Here is a 19030-nt window from a genome sequence, read left to right as displayed (position 1 = left end):
AGAGGTGATTACATTATTATGAATTGTACCTTATTTTTACCAATCTAGAAAGGTCGTCACTCAATTCAGCATGGCAAAAATAAAGACTGATCAACTATGCTCTCATATTCTCGATAGAACAGTTGAAAAGTTGAATGTCACAGTAGGTAATTGTTAATTCTGAAGTTAATGCATAAGGATATCACATATCAGTCATACCGGTTCTACCCAAAGTCCTACTTGGATGTCTCATCATGATATGGACAGAGTTGGGGACTGTTAAAATATATTTCAACAAAGAACAAGCTCTTCAAGTTTCTTTCCTTCTAGAAATAATTCATATACAGCCTTAGGAAAAACTCCTATCTGTTTCCTGGGATTTCAAGCATTAGTATTTCACATTCATTACCACTAAAGTTGGCATTTCAGGATGAGTTCTCGGATGATGGCAACCCATGAAATAATGAAAATTATAATATGTACCCTTATCCTCTACAGATTTCTTCCAATTCTGCAAAGAATTAGAAAAAAAGTAGTTAAAATAGTTTCAGGCTATGTTTTGTTACTTTGTAATAAAATTCCTATTCACAGAGACCCTATAGAATATATATTTATTGTTATTATTTTCCAGTTATTCAGTTATATCTGAATCTTCATGATACTGGGAATCACAGGATACAAATACTGCCTGAGAGTTTATCTTGGCAAAGATGCCTTAGTTCTCCTGACTAAGGCTTGGTGTCTTATCCATTTGAGTCATCTCTCTGCCCTTCCTTCCTTCCTTCCTTCCTTCCTTCCTTCCTTCCTTCCTTCCTTCCTTCCTTCCTTCCTTCCTTCCTTCCTTTGTCTTTCTTTATTTCTCTGTCTGTCTCTTTCTTTTTCTTTCTTTTTTCTTCTTTCTTTACTTCTTTCTTTCTTTTCCTCTTTCTTCCCACACATTCATTTAATTTTATTTTATTTTTCTAAGCTAAAGGCACCAGTTATACTATTGTTTTTTTTTTTTTCAACAGATGAATATCATTAGAATAACACCCACTTCTTATCTGGAATCAAACTTACTCTTGGGGAAAATGTGTTCTCATATAGGAAGGTTGCCAAAATCTGATTTGGAGAGTATCTCATTAAAAATTAATTAGAGATTTATATGTGATTCATACCAAAGAGTAGTTTTAAGATAATAATTTGCCTAGATACTTAGAATATAGTCTTCTTCACTTTGCTGTCACTCAGAATAATGTATTTAGGAATCTGTCACAAGACTCCAAACTCTAATTTGATGATATATACTTGTTCCTGAATTCTTCATTCTATTGGCTAAGTGAAAATATTGATTTTCTTCTTCAGTAGTCATCATTCTGTCCCTCTACTCATAGCCATTGAGTATTTGGAATATTGAATGGGTTCTTGATGGAGAGTGATGATGGCCCACTTTCTTATTACTATTCCCTGGCAAAAAGTAGGAAACAGTACAGAGAGCTCTGTTATGAAGAAAAAGTCCTTGATTTATATTTAATTTTGCCACAATATAGTTGTATGAACTGGGACACATCATTTTGCCATAGAAATAATTCTAGGGGTAGTAAAAGTGATTAGAGTGCTGAGTGAGTTGTTTCATAATTCCTGATGACCTGGCATAGAAATAGCAATGAGTACAGAGTAGATCATTTAGAGAATGGGGAGGGATGCTAAGTTCTAGGACACTGATCAAAAGAGATAATGGAGAAAGTCAAGATGAATGTAGATGAAAAAGGGTACTAAATTGTTTTGGGCTTTACTAGGTTCCTTCTACTTCTGAGTGCTATTATACAATCATTTCTCTAAGACACAATTTCCTTATCTATGAAAATGAAATCAGAGTACTTACATATTCAAATTTATAGGCTTCATTTTTAAAATGATGGCATGTAGATAAAGATATTTTAACTGTTAAATACAGCACAAATTAGTTAATATCATCATCAACCAATAATGTCATTAGGATGATCCCCCCTAAATCTTTCCATAGCACATATATTTGTTGTTCAGAATTGAATTATCATTAAAATTTTATGATCACTAATTACTGAGGATTGAGTAAAGTAATTTTACCTTCCTTTCCATTGATTATAATGAAATAAGTTTATGGAATGGATGCTTATTAAAACTCATGTTTCTTTCTAGATTGATTTCTTGGCATTTCTCCCAAATAATTGGTATTTTAGAGGTGTCTAAAATAGTAGTGATAGTAGTAACAGTAGTAATTATAGTAACAATATTGAGAGTTATAGTAATAAAAGAGCAAGTAATAACAGCAATAACAATAATATTAATAGTACTAATAATCAATAGTAATAGTACTAATAGGAATAATATCAACTACTCTTAGTAATAATAACAGTAACATTAATAGCAATAATAATAGTAGATGTATTGATCACAATAATAGCAATAGAAGCAGTAATAATAGTGGTAGTCACAGTAGTAATAAAAATAAAGATAAAAATTTTAGTAATTGGTAGTAATAGTAATAGAAGTAGTAGTAGAAAAATAACTATAGCCATAGTAATAATAATGGTAATGACAATAGAAGTAGTAGTAATGATAGCAGTAGTAATAATAAAAACAGTTATAGTAATAGTTATAATAACAAGAATTATGAGGATAATTATAACATTGGTGGTAATATTAGTAATAAAATAATAATTAACAATAATGGAAAATGACTGGTAGTTATAATGGTATTAATAGTAATAGCAGAAGTGATGGAGATGATAGTAATTTTAGCTGTTATTATAATACTACTATTACTAATAATAAAAGTAGTAACAGTACTAGGTATAATAGTAATGATGGCAGTATTTATTACTAATAATGTAGGAATGATAATAACAGAGTAAGTGATAGTCATAGTTGTCAGTAGTAATAGGACAGTGTTAAAGGAGAACTAGCAACTCTTGTGTTCAAGCTTGTCCAAATCATTTTAAGGCTGCTTATCTATCTTTTGTGTCTAAGTAGTCACCGATCACTTACCTTTGACTCCAAGAAATTGTAGCATACACAGTGGCCAAATTTCAATAAAACCAATTTGGCAGAAATGCTAAACCAGACTGAGGACAATTGACAGATGTCACACTAATCAGTGAATTAATTATGTTTATACAAACCCATGCCCCTGGTGCAATAAGAAAGATTTGCTTCAATGACCATGAAGATTAGCAAAGCAGGTACTCTGAAGTACTTAGAGGTTGGTAAGACATCAAAGATACCAAGGTCATTCAATGCATCCTGAGCCATTGCCCATCATTTTTACTGTTGTCCTGTCACTAGTTTGATGTCTCTAGAAGAGAGAATGAAAAGGAAGGATAAACAACAGTAGGATAAAAGTAGCAGTAATATTAATAATAATGTCAATAGTTATAGAGTAGTAGTATTATTGATAGTGCTAGTAATAAATAACAAATAACAGCAATAATATTAGACTAATAATAGTAGAAGTAATGATAATAGTAACAAAATCTTTATTGTAACAATAGAAGTTATTGTAGTAATTATTAAATAGTAAAAATAATAGCAACAAAGTAGTAATAACAATACATATAAGAATAATTGTAATCATTGGAATAGTAGTAGTGATAAATGCAGTAGTAGAAATAATAATAATAGTTGAAATAATTATAATGATAATGGTAATAACAATATTAATGACAATATTAATTAATAGTAGTAGTATTGGTGGTAATGGCTGTGGTGGTAGTAGGTGATAATAATAATGGTAGTAAGTATAATAATTGTAATAATGATAAAAGCCCAACAACAATAGTATTGATAATAATAGTAATTACAACATTAATGATATTAATAAGTAATAGTCATGTTTGCATGGTAGTAGGATATTAGTTGTAGGACTTCTAATAATTAAAATGGTAATGATAGCAGGAATAGAAAAAGAGGAGGAGAAGTAGGAGTAACAGCAGTTGTAGTAATAGTTAGTTAGTGATAATAGTTAGTGATAATAGTAGTAGGAATAGAAGTGATTCACTTTTATATAACTATTAGTTATTACTATAGAATATTGATGATTTTTTAGGTTGAAGTGCTGTAAGGAACCATTTGGCTCACCACATGAAATAGTAAATTTTCAGATGAAGGCAGGAAAGGATCAAGCATTAATTAGGCACCTACCATGTGTCAGATATTATGCTTTATAAATACTATCTTATTTTATGTTCACAATAACCATAGCAGATGTTATTATTATCCCTATTTTATAGCTGGAAAAACAGAGGCAGATAGGTTTAAATAATTTGACTTGAAACAGCTGATAATATCTGAGATTTGTAGTCAAATATTCATTATTCTAGGCCATTGCTCTAACCTCTTAATTGTACTTTGCTAAATCTTAGAAATGGAAAATAATTTATAAAAGATTTCATAATCAGAAAATGGAACAGATAGAATTTTATTTCCATTTTTATATTCTAAACCTGATGTTTTTATCACTTCATTCCATTATAGTCTCTACAATGCTTTCCTTACCACATGTCAGTAAGAAATATTTATCTCGTGTTTTCCTCATTTATGGAGGAAAGATACGCAAAAGGTAAGATTACTTTGGATAATAGATCTAGTTGAGAAAAGGAACTTTTAGTTCATCTGGTCCAATATTTTCTTTTGACATATGTAGATACCAAAGTCCTGGATAGTTAACAGATTTGATTGAAGTCCACCCATCTGCTCAGTGACAGAGTTCAACTGATTGTAGACTGTGTAAGCACATGTTGCTTTTACTACAAAAGCAAAAGAAGACATTTGACCTGGATTTTGAAGAAGACATCACACAAACACACACACACACACACACACACACACACACACACACACACACACACACTTACACACATTAAGTTGTAGCTCGGGATTTCAAGACAATATTTGGTCTTCTAATTTCAGATTTTTTTCAATCCCTTTGATGTCATCATTTTAGCTGGCTTTCATCATGTACACAATCCTAGAGACTTTTCAAACCATGTTAAGAGAATGTTCAAAAGGTAATTGCTCCCTTAAGAAGATGAATGAGTCTAAATATTGGAGGAATGAGATTTTACTGCTCTAGGGACACCATTTCTTGTCAGTCAGGTTGTGGGTGAGCTAAATATTCTTGGAGGAAAAGAAAATAATTGTCCTTCTTCACCGTGGGATGGAATTTCTGCCCCTTAATTTGTAAACCAGGTTGGAAAACTGATTAGTTTTACTAAGTGACTCTGAAGAGACCCATTTGTTTAGTTGTATGTGAGATCTTGAAAGAAAGGGCATATCACAAGCAGAGAAAAGGGGAGGCAAATGAGGTCATTCATGAAATAGGAGGAGAAACTCAACACCTCCATCACTGAATTTTATTCTTTTCCATTTTCAATGACCTATGTATCTTAAAACTGACTAACCAGCTAAATGAAATTGTAGTTTTCCAGGCCTTAAAAGACAATATTTCTATTTTTCATCTTTTTTTTTCTTGTATAATTCTTAATTCTTATTATGTATCATTATTTTTTAAAAAATTAGAAATATTATTTATTGAATTCTCTGCAAATCTAAGTGATCAGGGATAGCATATTAGACAGACAGATAAATATTGCTCTATTGCATAGGATTAGATGCATTAGAATTCTCATGATTTTTTCTTTTTGTTAAGATTCTATTTGGGGCTTGCCTAAACCACAAAAACCAAGCTAGTTGATGTATTACACCCTTCAAAAAACAAACAAAAACAAAAACAAAAACTGAGCCATATTTCAAGTCAAACCAAGTTGTTAAGTGAAAGAAAGGCAAATAAGGAATGATTATAGAATATACTCCAGACACTGGGAAATACAAGGAAAGGCAAAAATAATTCTTAATCTCTAAGACCAAACTTTCTAATGGTAGAGACAGTATATAGGTTACTATGTACAAACAAAATACATACAATAATGTGGAGATAATATTCAAAAGTAAGCATTAACATTGAAATACAATGGTAAACTACTTTTTCAGAAGGATCAAATTTAGATGAAATTTGAAGGATACCAGTGAGCAGAGAAAAAGAAGTAAAAGATCCTATTGATAATAGGCAACCACTTAAAATCCATAACTAGAGAGTTGTAGGATAGTGCACATTGAACTGAATCGCAGATAATGCAAAAAAAAATAGTTATGATCCATACAGAAGGATAATAATTATAATTAGTGGATATAACATTGATCACAATGGTGATATCTTTAAACAAAATGGCTTTTCTCTACAGAGAGAAAAATTGCCCCAAGCATGTCTTCAGAGTAGAGTGACAGATAAATATATACTATATGCTTATCCTATGCTACCTGGGCTCACTTACTTGCTAAAATAGTATTTGATGGGTGTCAAGAAAAAAAAAAAAATGATACCTTAGGTTCCTTTTAATTGACCTCAAGCAAGCATCCTATGAACTAGGACTGTACTTATTACCTTCCCCAGAATAGTAAGTATATTTACTAATAAAAGTCAGTAGGTCTGCAAAACATTTCAAACACATAGTAAGGTAAATTCCAAAACTATGACTTGTCTGAAACTCCATATAGTGACTCGTTTAATTAAGCTAAGCACTTTATTTGAAACAACAAATTTAGATTTTTATCCATTACTTGGGATCATACGAATATGCCTGTAATATAAAACAATGTGTGAATTCCCATGTCTAAGCATTTCTAGGATTTTCATTATGTTGTATTCTAGGATCCAGTCCTCCCATTTGAAATTATATGAAGTATATGCTTTCCCCAAGAATAATGTTCTTATGAAGGCTATCATTTATAACCAATAACTATGTATCTAACTTTGAAAAAAATGAGAATCAATCAACAAGCATTTATGTAGGAACTCCTATGGAGTAGTTTCGTGTTAAGTGTAGTGACTTAGAAATAAAGTCATTATCTATGTTTTAATACATTTCTGTTTCGTAAATATTTACCAATTACATTTTGATCTGGCTCTGGTTGCATTCCTGAGTGTTATGGGCAGACGTAGGTTTAGGATGTGATTCCTCTGACTTAAAGCAGTCATTCCTACAATTGATAGAAGCTGGAGCTGTACCCAAATTTGGAGCACTTTCTATTTTTCCATGCTGCTTATATGCAATGTGGCATAAAATATTACAGAAGACATATTAATACCTATAGTATTAGACAGGGATAAAACCTCAAAATTGGGGGGGGGGACTTTCAGAGAACATTTATTCTAACTACTATAGGGATAATTAAGGACAATATAGCATTGATGTTAATTTAAAAATGCACGGGGCCAATATGTAAGAATTCCTGTGGGCTGTATATTGACTTAATTTTAAAGTTTCATATTCCTATTTTTTTATTGTATACTAATTATTTTGTACAAGATCACAATTATACTTTAATCTGGAAATATTATAGGTCATATATAGAGGCTAGTGGGCAGTATGTTTGACCCACCTTGTTAAGACTTCTCATGATGAAAATTTGCAATAGACAAAGATCACTTTTCTTAATTACAGCTAATATCCTACTATATGACACAGAGTTGGTTTCACTCCTTCTAATTTTTTACAGCAACATCGCAGAAACAAAACAAAAATTGATCATAGAATTCTGAGGACATATTTGAAAAGATTTTAGAAAGTATTAAATCTAATAACTGGTTATATTAAAAACAATCTACCATTATCAAAAACAAAGAAACAAACAAACAACAAAACAACACTCTAATCATGCACATTTTAATTGCTTCTTTTTTTAGTGTAATTATTCCTATGCAAAGCAATGAGTTTAGTGGATGCTACTTCAATACTTCAGGGATATATAATAATTTGGCATAATTCCTCACATGCAGATCCTACTTCCTCTACTCCATGGTATTAAATACAAATAGAAGCATCTCTGGAGAGGCTCATATTGACTTAGAAAACCACAAATTTACATTATTTGTGTTATATTATATCATTATTTGTGCTATTAAACATTTTCCAATCACATTTAGCCTAGTTTGGATGGTATTTTGGAGTTTTGCCAGGGACCTACAGGGATCAAGTTTGACATTTGTGCATGTATCAGAAGATGGTTATCATCTGTGATTGAAAAGCATCATCACCTATTGTACAACTTTCAGAGAGTCATTTTTTTGCACTTTGGTTGATGGTATTTAGATTATGGATGTCCAGTCATTTACCTGATACACACTGAAGTACCTTCCAATTTCTTAATAATGAACTAAATTATTGACCTACTTTTTAAAAAAGCCTTCAAGAACTCTAAATCATCAAAAGCCAAGCTTTTGGAAAAAAGTCATTATTAGGCAAAATGCTTCTGGGAAAACTGGAAAACAATATAGAAAAAACTAGGTTTAGTACAACTTCTCATACCATATACCACAATGAAGTCAAAATGGGTATCTGATTTACAGATAAAATATTATATTGTAAGCAAATGAGGAGAATATTGAATATTCTATTTGTCATATCTAAGGATAAGAATGGAGACCCAAAGAAAATATAGATAGCATTTTAAAATCTAAAACAGAAAATTTTGATTATATTAAATAAAAGAAAAAAACTTTTTGTGGAAATAACAGTGCAATCAAAATTAAAAGCAAAGAAGAAAATTGGGGAAATTTGCTGAAGGTATCAGTAACAAAAGCCTCAATTCTCAAATAAATTGAGAATTGAATCACATTTGTAAAACTACAAGTCAATTGCTACATGGTCAAAAATAAGAGCAGGCAATTGCAGACAGAAATCAAAGCTATCTTATTAAAAAATGCATTTGAATCCATGTGCATGTGCTTGGTTTCCATGAAATTCTGATCAGAAATATTGATCACTTAAAATGGGAGGAAAGAGATGATTATTGAGAGCTAACATGGATTCTTCATAAATTAGCCATAGCATCCTAGTTCAACTTGCCTTGTTGGCAAAGTTAGCATACCAGCAGACTAGATAAATGCTATACACATAATTTATTGCATTTCAAGAATGCAGATGATAAAAAAAAACTCGTATCTTTGGGGGGGAATGAAGAAATATGAATTGTATGATAATGATGATAATGTATATAAGGATTCAGGAAGATTTGAATTTTGGAGTGGAGGTAGTAGATTGATATCACCCTGGAAGAAATTCTCTGGTGAAATATTTGAGGAATGAAAAAGCTTTCATCTTATACCACCAATTGCCTATGGAAATTTCAAACTAGATGTTCCAGAGAATCTCATGCTCAACACATGTAAAACCTAAGCATATTTATCTTTCCGACATAACATAACCCTCTCCTATATTTCCTTAATTCTGTTAAAGGCAGGACAATCCATCTAGTATCCAAAATGTGAATTCTTGCCCTATATCTTCCATTTGTCAATCATATGCAATCACCTAACATATCTTGCCTTTTTAATGCTTAGAACATGGTTTATATCCTATCCCTTCTATTCACTTGTTCATCAATACACTCATCAACATTGGCCTAGTATTAGACTAGTATTTATAAAATTGTATATTGGATTACACAATAAAAATGCTCACCCATATCCCTTTTTTCCCCTATATTGTCATATCTTCTGCCTCTTCATATGATCTAACTTGTCTCATTAAACTCCTTTACACTTCAATGTCTTTTTCGTGATGTCATCATATCAGAGTCCATTCACAACCACACCTTGTATTCATGTGATGATCCCCTCTGTAAACTACTGTAACAGATACAGATATAAAGAGTTACAGATATCATTTTCCTATCTAGTACATAAATATTTTAACAAATAATATGTATTTTCCCTGTTTATCTTTCTATGCTTTTCTTAAGTCCTGTGTTTGAAGATTAAATGTTATGTTTAGTTTGAAAAATTTTAAAAATTTCTTACTTTACTAAAAGCTGATGCTGTGTCTCACTGGGTAGGTTATTCTTGGATGTAATCCTAGATCTTTTGCCTTCTGAATTCCAGGCTCTCTGATATTTTATTTTAGAAGCTGCCAGACCCTAGATAATTCTGACTATTATTCCTTGATATTTGAATTGCTTTTGTCTGAAAGCCTGCAGTATTTTCCCTTGAGATTGTAGTTCTGGAGTTTTGCAACAATATTCACTAGTATTTTCCTTATAAGATCTCTTTTTATTTTTTGTTTTGTTTTATTATTAGTGGTAGTATAACTTTTTATTAACAAAACATATGCATGGGCAATTTTTCACCATTGATGCTTAGAAAACCTTCTGTTTCAATTTTTTTCCCTCTTACCCCCCCTACTCCCCTAGATAGCAGGTAGTCCAATACATGTTAAATATGGTAAAATATGTTAAATCTAATATATGTGCACACATTTATATAGTTATCTTGCTGCACAAGAAAAATCAGATCTAGAAAGAAATAAAAAAAACCTGAGAAGGAAAACAAAAATGCAAGCAAACAATAACAGAAAGAGTGAAAATGCTATGTTGTGGTCCACACTAATTTCCCACAGTCCTCTCTCTGGGTGTAGATGATGCTTTCATTAATGAACAATTGGAACTGGTTTGAATCATATCATTATTGAAGAGAGCCACATCCATCAGAATCGATCTTTATAAAGTGTTGTTGTTGCCATATATAATGATCTCTTGGTTTTGCTCATTTCACTCACCATCAGTTGATGTAAGTTTGTCCAGGCCTCTCTGAAACCATCCTGTTAATCTTTTCTTAGAGAACAATAATACTCCATAACATTTATGTAACATAACTTGTTCAACCAGTCTCCAACTATTGATCATCCATTCAATTTCTAGTTTCTTGCCATTACAAAAAAGGCTGCCACAAATATTTTTTTACATATGTATGTTCCTTTCCCTCCTTTAGGATCTCTTTGGGATACAAGCCCAATAAAAACATTGCTGAATCAAAGGGGATGCACATTTTGATAGCCCTTTACTAACATCCAAATTGCTCTCCAGAATGCTTAAAGAATTTCAGTCCTCGAACAATGTATTAGTGCCTTAGATTTCCCAAGTCCCCTCCAACATACAACATTATCATTTTTTTTTGTCATTTTAGAAAATCTGAGTTAGGTAGTAGTGACTCAAAGTTTCCTTACTTTGCATTTCTCTGATAAATAATTGTAATATTCTTCTGTAAAATATAATATTCTCTCAAAAAAGTTATCAAACTGTACGTACCCTTTGACCAAGCAGTATTACTACTGGGCTTATATCCCAAAAAGATCCTAAAGAAGGGAAAGGGAACTGTATGTGCAAGAATTTTTGTGGCAGCCCTCTTTGTGGTGGCCAGAAACAGGAAACTACATGGATGTCCATCAACTGAAGATTGACTGAATAAATTGTAGGATGTGAATATTATGGAATAGTATTGTTCTATAAAAAATCACCAACAGAATGATTTCAGAATGGCCTGGAGAGACTTACATGAACTGATATTGAGTGAAATGAGCAGGACCAGGAGATCGTTGTATACTTCAACAATAATACTATGAGATGATCAATTCTGATGGATGTGGCCATTTTCACCAATGAGATGAACCAAATTAGTTCCAATAGAGCAGTAATGAAATGAACCAGCTACACCCAGCAAAAGAACTCTAGGAGATGATTATGAACCACAACATAGAATTCCCAATCCTCTAATTTTGTCTTCCTGCATTTTGGATTTCCTTCACAGGCTAATTGTTCATTATTTCAAAGTCCAATTCTCTTTGTATAGCAAAACAACTGTTTGGACAGGTATACATATATTGTATTTAATTTATACTTTAACATATTCAACATGTATTGGTCAACCTGCCATCTGAGGTGGGGGGAAGGAGGGGAAAAATAGAACAAAAGGTTTGGCAATTGTCAATGTTGTAAAATTACCCATGCATATATCTGGTAAATAAAAACTATTTTTAATTAATTTTATAATTATACATCTTTGACAGTATATATACATGAGTAATTTTTATAACATTATCCCTTGTATTCATTTTTCCAGATTTTCACCTTCCTCCCTCTATTCCCTCCCCTAGATGACAGGCAATCTCATACATTTTACATGGGTTACATTATAACCTAGATATAATATATGTGTGTAAATCCAATTTTCTTGTTGCACATTAAGAATTGGATTCCAATGATATAAGTAACCTAGATAGATAGACAGTAGTGCTAATATTTTACATTCAATTGCCAGTGTTCCTTCTCTGGCTGTAGCTGTTTCTGTTCATCATTGATCAGCTGGAAGTGAGTTGGATCATCTTTATGTTGAAGATATCCACTTCCATCAGAATACATCTTCATACAGTATTGTTGTTGAAGTGTAAAGTGATCTTCTGGTTCTGCTCATTTCACTCAGCATCAGTGAATGTAAGTCTCTCCAAGCCTTGCTGAATTCATCCTGCTGGTCATTTCTTACAGAGCAATAATATTCCACAGCCTTCATATACCATAATTTACTCAACCATTCTCCAATTGATGGACATCCATTCATCTTCCAGTTTCTAGCCACTATGAAAAGAGCTGCTACAAACATTTTGGCACACACAGGTCCCTTTCCCTCTTTAGTATTTCTTTGGGATATAAGCCCAGTAGTAGCACTGCTGGATCAAAGGGTATACACAGTATGGTAACTTTTTGGGCATAGTTCCAAATTGCTCTCCAGAATGGTTGGATTCTTTCACAACTCCACCAACAATGTATTAGTGTCCCAGTTTTCTCACATCCCCTCCAACATTCATGATTATTTGTTCCTGTTATCTTAGCCAATCTGACAGGTGTGTAGTGATATCTCAGAGTTGTCTTAATTTGCATTTCTCTGATCAGTAGTGATTTGGAACACTTTCATATGAGTGGATATAGTTTCAATTTCTTTATCTGAGAATTGTCTGTTCAAATCCTTTGACCATTTATCAATTGGAGAATGGTTTGATTTCTTATAAATTAGGATCAATTCTCTATAAATTTTGGAAATGAGACCTTTAACTATAAAAATATTTTCCCATTTTGTTACTTCCCTTCTAATCTTGTTTGAATTAGTATTGTTTGTACAGAAACTTTTTAGTTTGATGTAATCAAAACCTTCTATTTTGTGATCAATAATGATCTCTAGTTCTTCTCTAGTTCTAAATTCCTTCCTCCTCCACAGGTCTGAGAAGTAGACTATTCTCTGTTCCTTTAATATATTTATGATCTCATTCTTTATGCCGAAATCATGGACCCATTTTGATCTTATCTTGGTATATGGTGTAAAGTGTGGATCCATATCTAATTTCTGCCATACTAATTTCCAGTTTTCCCAACAGTTTTTTTTTTTTTTCAAATAATGAATTTTTATCCCTAATGTTGGTATCTTTGGGTTTATCAAACACTAGATTGCTATAGTTGTACCCTTTTTTGTCCTTTCTACCTAATTTGTTCCACTGATCAACTGGTCTATTCTTAGCCAATACCAAATGTTTTTGGTGACTGCTGCTATATAATATAGCTTTAGATCAGGTATACCTAGACCACCTTCATCTGACTTTTTTTTCATTAATTTCATTAATTCCCTTGAAATTTTCGACCTTTTATTCTTTCATATGAATTTTGTTGTTATTTTTTCTAGGTCACTAAAATAGTTTTTAGGGAGTCTGATTGGTATAGTACTAAATAAATAGATTAGTTTGGGGAGTACTGTCATCTTTATTATATTCGCTCGACCTGTCCAGGAGCACTGAATGTCTTTCCAATTATTTAAATCTGACTTTATTTTTGTGGCAAGTGTTTTGTAATTTTGCTCATATAATTCCTGACTTTTCTTTCTTTTTTCTTTTTTTTTTTTTATTTTACTTTATAATTATAACATTTTTTGACAGTACATATGCATGGGTAATTTTTTACAACATTATCCCTTGCACGCACTTCTATTCAGATTTTTTCCCTTCTTTCCCCAACCCCCTCCCCCAGATGGCAAGCAGTGTTATATATGTTAAATATATTACAGTATATTCTAGATACAATATATATGTGTAGAACCGAATTTTTTGTTGCACAGGAAGAATTGGATTCAGAAGGTAAAAATAACAGTTTACATTCATTTCCCAGTGTTCCTTTTCTGGATGTAGCTGGTTCTGTCCATCATTAATCAATTGGAATTGGATTAGCTCTTCTCTATGTTGAAGAAATTCACTTCCATCAGCATACATCCTCGTACAGTATCATTGTTGAAGTGTATAATGATCTTCTGGTTCTGCTCGTTTCACTCAGCATCAGTTGATGTAAGTCTCTCCAAGCCTCTCTGTATTTCTCCTGTTGGTCATTTCTTATAGAACAATAATATTCCATAACATTCATATACCATAGTTTACCCAACCATTCTCCAATTGATGGACATCCATTCATCTTCCAGCTTCTAGCCACTATGAAAAGGGCTGGCACAAACATTTTGGCACATACAGGACCCTTTCCCTTCTCTAGTAGTTCCTTGGGGTATAAGCCCAGTAGTAGTATGGCTGGGTCAAAGGGTATGCACATTTTGATAACTTTTTGGGCATAATTCCAGATTGCTCTCCAGAATGGTTGGATTCTTTCACAACTCCACCAACAATGCATCAGTGTCCCAGTTTTCCCACAGCCCCTCCAACATTCATCGTTATTTGTTCCTGTCATCTTAGCCAATCTGACAGGTGTGTAATGATACCTCAGAGTTGTCTTAATTTGCATTTCTCTGATCAATAGTGATTTGGAACACTCTTTCATATGAGTGGAAATAGTTTTAATTTCATCATCTGAAAATTGTCTGTTCATATCCTTTGACCATTTATCAATTGGAGAATGGCTTGATTTCCTATAAATTAAAGTCAATTCTCTGTATATTTTGGAGATGAGGCCTTTATCAGAACCTTTAACTGTAAAAATTTTTTCCCAATTTGTTACTTCCCTTCTAATCTTGTTTGCATTAGTTTTGTTTGTGCAGAAACTTTTTAATTTGGTGTAATCAAAATGTCCTATTTTGTGATCAATAATGGTCTCTAGTTCTACCTTGGACACAAACTCCTTCCTCCTCCACAAGTCTGAGAGGTAAACCATCCCATGTTCCTCCAATTTATTTATGATTTCGTTCTTTATGCCTAAATCTTGGACCCATTTTGATCTAATCTTAGTATGTGGTGTTAAATGTGGGTCCATGCCTAGTTTCTGCCATACTAATTTCCAGTCAAATAATGAATACTTATCCCAAAATTTGGGATCTTTGGGTTTGTCAAAGATTAGATTGCTATTTTTATTCACTATCTTGCCCTGTGAACCTAACCTATGCCACTGATCAACTAGTCTATTTCTTAGCCAATACCAAATGGTTTTGGTGACTGTTGCTTTATAATATAGCTTTAAATCAGGTACACTTAGACCACCTTCCTCTGACTTTTTTTTCATTAGTTCCCTTGCAATTCTCGACCTTTTATTCTTCCATATGAATTTTGTTGTTATTTTTTCTAGGTCATTAAAATAGTTTCTTGGGAGTCTGATTGGTATAGCACTAAATAAATAGATTAGTTTGGGGAGTATTGTCATCTTTATTATATTCGCTCGGCCTATCCAAGAACACTGAATGTCTTTCCAATTATTTAAATCTGACTTTATTTTTGTGGCAAGTGTTTTGTAATTTTGCTCATATAATTCCTGACTCTCCTTTGGTAGATATATTCCCAAATATTTTATACTATCGACTGTTATTTTGAATGGAATTTCTCTTTGTATCTCTTGCTGTTGGATTGTGTTGGTAATGTATAAAAATGCTGAGGATTTATGTGGATTTATTTGGTATCCTGCCACTTTGCTAAAGTTCTGAATTATTTCTAATAGCTTTTTAGCAGAGTCTTTGGGGTTCTCTAAGTATACCATCATGTCATCTGCAAAAAGTGACAACTTGATTTCTTCATTTCCTACTCTAATTCCTTGGATCTCTTTCTCGGCTCTTATTGCCAAGGCTAGAGTTTCTAGTACTATATTGAATAGTAATGGTGATAGTGGGCAACCTTGTTTCACTCCTGATCTTACAGGGAAAGGTTCTAGTTTATCACCATTACATATGATGTTTACTGAAGGTTTTAAATATATGCTCCTTATTATTTTAAGGAATAGTCCATTTATTCCTATACTCTCAAGCGTTTTTAGTAGGAATGGATGTTGGATTTTATCAAATGCCTTTTCTGCATCTATTGAGATGATCATATAGTTTTTATTAATTTGATTATTAATATGGTCAATTATACTAATAGTTTTCCTAATATTAAACCAGCCCTGCATTCCTGGTATAAATCCCACTTGGTCATAGTGTATTATCCTGGGGATGATTTTCTGAAGTTTATTTGCTAATATCTTATTTAAGATTTTAGCATCAATATTCATTAAGGAAATTGGTCTATAGTTTTCTTTCTCAGTTTTCGATCTACCTGGTTTAGGTATCAGTACCATGTCTGTGTCATAGAAGGAATTTGGTAGGACTCCTTCAATCCCTATTTTTTCAAATAGTTTACATAGCACTGGAGTAATTTGTTCTTTAAATGTTTGGTAGAATTCACCTGTAAATCCATCTGGTCCTGGGGACTTTTTCTTAGGAAGTTGGTTAATAGCTTGGTCTATTTCTTTTTCTGAGATGGGACTATTTAGACTACTTACTTCTTCCTCTGTTAATCTGGGCAAGCTATATTTTTGAAGGTATTCTTCCATTTCATTTAAGTTATCGAATTTATCAGCATAAAGTTGAGCAAAGTAGCTCCTAACTATTGTTCTAATTTCCTCTTCATTAGTGGTGAGTTCACCCTTTTCATTTTCAAGACTATCAATTTGCTTTTTCTCTTTCCTTTTTTTAATCAGGTTTACTAAGGGTTTGTCTATTTTGTTGGTTTTTTCATAAAACCAACTCTTAGTTTTATTAATTAATTCAATAGTTTTTTTACTTTCAATTTTATTAATCTCACCTTTTATTTTTTGAATTACAAGTTTTGTGTTTGTCTGGGGGTTTTTAATTTGTTCCTTTTCTAGCAATTTTAGTTGTAAACCCAATTCGTTGGCCCTCTCTTTCTCTATTTTATGCAGGTAGGCCTGTAGAGATATAAAACTTCCCCTTATTACTGCTTTGGCTGTATCCCACATATTTTGGTATGATGTCTCATTATTGTCATTTTCTTGGGTGAAGTTATTAATTATGTCTATGATTTGCTGTTTTACCCAATCATTCTTTAGTATAAGATTATTTAGTTTCCAATTATTTTTTGGTCTATTTTCCCCCGGCTTTTTATTAAATGTTATTTTGATTGCATTATGGTCTGAAAAGGATGCATTTACTATTTCTGCCTTACTGCATTTGATTTTGAGGTTTTTATGCCCTAGTATATGATCAATTTTTGTATAGGTTCCATGAACTGCTGAGAAGAAAGTATATTCCTTTCTGTCTCCATTTAGCTTTCGCCGAAGATCTATCATATCAAACTTTTCTAGTATTCTATTTACCTCTTTGACTTCTTTCTTATTTATTTTGTGGTTTGATTTATCTAATTCTGAGAGTGCAAGGTTGAGATCTCCAGCTATTATAGTTTTGCTATCTATTTCCTCTTGCAGCTCTCTTAATTTCTCTTTTAAGAATTTAGATGCTGCACCACTTGGTGTATACATGTTTAATATTGATACTGCTTCACTATTGATGCTTCCCTTTAGCAGGATATAATGCCCTTCCTTATCTCTTTTAATTAGATCAATTTTGTTTTTGCTTGATCTGAGATGAGGATGGCTACTCCTGCTTTTTTGGTTTTGCCTGAAGCAAAATAGATTCTGCTCCACCCTTTTACTTTTAGTTTGAATGTCTCATCCTGTTTCAGGTGTGTTTCCTGTAAACAACATATAGTAGGATTCTGACTTTTAATCCAGTCTGCTAACTGCTTCCTCTTTATGAGGCATTTTGCCCCATTCACATTTATGGTTAGAAGGACTAATTCTATATTGCTTGCCATCCTATTACCCCCTGCTTATGCTTTTCCCCTTTCCTTCCCTTTTGCCCTCCTATCCAGTATTAAACTGATAAACACCACTTGCTTTTCACAGCCCTCCCTTTTTAGGATCCCTCCCCCACCTTAAAGATCCTCCCCTTATTTTACCCCTTTTCCTCGAAATTCCCTTCCCCTTAGCTTACTCATTCCCTTTCACTTTTCAATGAAGTGGAAGAAGTTTCACCATAAATCGAATATGTCTATTGATACACGCTATGTTCATCTCCCTCCTTTCTTTCTCTCAGATATAATAGGTTACCTTTGCCTCTTCATGAGATGTAGTACCACCACTTTATACTTTTTTATGATATAATCTCCTTTCCTCTAGTTTCTAAGACAAATTGTACATATGTTCTTTACATATTTTTTTTGACAGAAGTATAGTTCTCAAGATTTTTTTTTACCTTTTTAGAAATCTCTTGAGTTCTGTATTTGAAGATCAAACCTTTTATGTAGGTCTGTTTTTTTTCATCAAAAATAGATGGAATTTATTTATTTCGTTAAATGTCCATCTTCTTCCCTGGAAAATGATGCTCATTCTTGCTGGGTAAGTTATTCTTGGCTGCATACCAAGTTCCTTAGCCTTTCGGAATATCATGTTCCAGGCCCTGCGTTCTTTTAATGTGGACGCTGCTAGATCCTGGGTTATCCTTATTGTGGATCCTCCATATCTGAATTGTTTTTTTCTAGCAGCTTCCTATATCTTTTCCTTTGTCTGATGGTTCTTGAACTTGGCCACTATATTTCTTGGCGTTTTGATTTTAGGGTCCCTTTCAGTAGGTGATCGATGAATTTTCTCAATGTCTATTTTACCCTCTGTTTCCAAAACGTCTGGGCAGTTCTCTTTGATAATTTCCTCGAAAATGGTGTCCAAGCTCTTTTTTTCCTCCCATTTTTCAGGGAGTCCGATTATTCTCAAATTGTCTCTCCTGGATCTGTTTTCCAGGTCTGTTGTCTTTCTGGTAAGGTACTTGACAGTCTTTTCAATTGTTTCATTTCTCTGGTTTTGCTTGACTCCCTCTTGGTTTCTCCTTGAGTCATTCATTTCTACT

This window comes from Sminthopsis crassicaudata, chromosome 2 (assembly GCF_048593235.1).
Source record: "Sminthopsis crassicaudata isolate SCR6 chromosome 2, ASM4859323v1, whole genome shotgun sequence".
Classification (NCBI taxonomy): Eukaryota; Metazoa; Chordata; class Mammalia; order Dasyuromorphia; family Dasyuridae; genus Sminthopsis; species Sminthopsis crassicaudata.
The sequence above is the reverse complement of the archived record's forward strand: the minus strand, read 5'-3'. Positions refer to the sequence as shown.